This window comes from Lathyrus oleraceus, chromosome 3 (assembly GCF_024323335.1).
Source record: "Lathyrus oleraceus cultivar Zhongwan6 chromosome 3, CAAS_Psat_ZW6_1.0, whole genome shotgun sequence".
NCBI classification, from domain to species: Eukaryota; Viridiplantae; Streptophyta; class Magnoliopsida; order Fabales; family Fabaceae; genus Lathyrus; species Lathyrus oleraceus.
Window position 1 is genome coordinate 157,068,883 of NC_066581.1, and position 2,830 is coordinate 157,071,712.

The window sequence follows — 2,830 nt, forward strand, 5'->3', positions numbered from 1 at the left end:
ACAAGCATGGATCCTTGAGCCAAGACATCTTCCAAAGGAAGGAAAAAAGGCCAAGTTTCCACACAATACCATGAAATAGGGGAGACTTACAATCTCACTAACTAGAATGATATTCCTTTTGTATCAAAAATTTAGCGCTATGTTAAGCAATCATAATTGGACTTATGTAGAAGTCACAACTATTTGAGGTCGGGCAATAGAATTTTGGTGTTAATGCATGTTAGAGACATAGTATAATGGACTATGCTCATGAAACATACCACACACAAAAAGAATATGCAAAAGAGATGGCTTAATCTCATCCATACTTATTGTCATACCCCGATTTTGCCCGGGGATTTTAAAAATATATTTTCATTAGAATTCATAACCAGAGAAAATGATGCATAGATGCAAAAACATAGGGATCTTTATTTAATCAAAGCTTCATAAGTCCTAATCGGATCTAGCATGTTTTTGTTGGTATCCAAACCCTAATTCCATCTAACTCTACCTCAGTCATAATACTCGATTTCATCTGCTTGGTCAAACGTTCATTCATCTATCTATGACCCTTGGTTATGATATAAGTGTTTGGTCTCATAACTTTCATTTACTTTCGTTCATCCGTAAGTCTTTGTTTAGCTCTTAGGACATGGTACATCTTAGTCTTCGCGGGGCCTTTATCACAAGCGTGTCATTATCCATTTACGTACTAATATTGAGTATCACTCATGATTAAGTCAATGTCATACTATCCATTCCACTTCATTACGATACATGTTCAAAGATTCATTATTCATACATAAAAAAAAGCATCAAATTCATTCGTTTCGAGAAGTCATTCAATTGAAACGCCAAATCCAACTCCATTCAAATAAGGAAATATTATTCATTACATGGTCATGAAAGAGTGCATTACATAAAAAAAATACAAAGAAGAGTGTGTTGACCAATTGTTGACTTTGGTCAACAATTGACTTTTTGGTCAACTTTGACCAAAGTCAGCTCAAGCCTTTTTAAACCCTAGAATCCCAACCCTAATTTTAACCTTAAGCTTGACTTTTCATTATTGGCCTTTTGAGCTATCCATGTGTACGTGATTCTTCAAATCCAAAGTTTGGTCATCTAAAAGCATGCTTCATGCCTTCATGGCCTGCAAAAGATACCAAAGCCATTTAATAACTTCCCAAGAGTTTTGGGCGTCCAAATTATCAAAGCAAGAAGAGGTTCATAGTACCATGCCATAAATTTTCGTCATACCTAGCAAAACCATAAGCCATAAACCAATCACCATCCATTTTAATTCAATGGCTAAAAGTTATTACAGTCCAAACTGTTAACCATTTTACATAACAGAAATAATAAGTTTACATAGCCCAAATCCAATTGAGTGTTTCAAGTAGGACAAGAGGGAATTACAACCAGATTTTGTTTACAACAAGGTTTTCAACAAGCAGTACACACATCACTAGCCATGCCAAGCTCTAAGCTACAAAATAACCAAATAGAGGCATATCAGTAAATCAAGGTCAACAGTGATGCAACGTTTTGAAATATGAACCAACAACTAAATGGCTTCAGCAAGAAAACGGAATTGAGAAACTCGTGGAATTTATGGGCATGACATAACCGAACTTACAACATGAGGCCAAGAACGCATAAACTAGTGTAGATGGGAATCAGGTTTAAAAATCCGTGAGCTACGACATTTCCACCACCATATTTCAAAGATGTTGTACTCTGCCTTGTCAAAAGTAAAATGCAGACCTGCAGTTCTTCTCCAACAAAGTTTTCCACACATCCCTTATTCTTCAGCTTATACCCCGCAACATGTCGCTGCAACATCATAATAACCAGCAATAATTAGCTGTAGTGGAAATGAGCTTCGCACCAAATGCAGCGTCATCGTTAACAACAAATTTAGCAATATGTATTAGCGGTACCAACCTTGCATTGAAGCCATTTCCGAGTGTGCAAGTCACTTACCCTTTGTCTTCTCGCTTATGCCAAACCAACGTGCATATAACCTACAAGAGAAAAAAACAAATCATCAGCATTACCAGATAATCAGAATCAATTACTTTTTTTCCAAATAGTGTTGTTGTACATTTCCATGGCCATACTTGAAAATCCGGCCATAACATAAACTGAACATATGAGGGGAGTTTCAAATCTGACATTAACCAAAGAAGACGGAATGTAATTTGAACCATTTCCATGAAGGACGTAGTAAACCAAAGGGCATAGCTTGTATTGGATCAAATACGTATTGACCGACCGAGCCACGAGGATCACGCCGCTATGTCTTGGATGTGGAAACTGAAGATCAAGCGTTTCTAACAGGACTGCAGGAATCAACCAATCCATATCAGTGCGTATCGGTACCATGCGATAGCAACAAAACCAGCAGCTGCATATCAGCTCAAGATGGCGTCCCTGTTACCAAATAAAACCAAAACACATAAACAATCAAACAAAATTTTAATTTTACATAATGACATCATACCAAAAAGGCTGGACCACCAGAGTTTCAAATAGATCATTATAGACAAAAATACAGAACGGACTCACAACAATTGCAAAGATCCGCGTATCGGTCCCCACCAAATCTAAGAAAATTCTCTTCTAACAAGATGAGAAGTTTTTTTTTAAATATACAAATTTTTAAAAAAAAAATCCAAAAATACCCCCATTTTCAAAAAAATTACAAAAATGAGCATTTTTTGCCCTTTTTTTGCCTTGGGCGCCACCCTAGTTGGCGCCTACCCTTAAGGGTAGGGCAAGTCGCCACTAGGAGTGGCGCCTACCTTTAATTTTTTTTATTTTTTATTTTTTAAAATTTTTTTAA

The 2,830-nt window shown here is 36.5% G+C and overlaps 1 long non-coding RNA gene across 1 annotated transcript; it reads right to left on the minus strand.

Annotated features, from left to right (window-relative positions):
* Positions 1-890: 890 nt before the first annotated feature.
* Positions 891-2,565, minus strand: LOC127125958 (uncharacterized). The gene is made up of 3 exons (XR_007804845.1): positions 1,930-2,565; positions 1,622-1,818; positions 891-1,471 (listed from the first exon to the last, which is right to left on the minus strand). It is a non-coding gene; the product is annotated as an uncharacterized LOC127125958 (long non-coding RNA).
* Between the last annotated feature and the right edge of the window lie 265 nt (positions 2,566-2,830).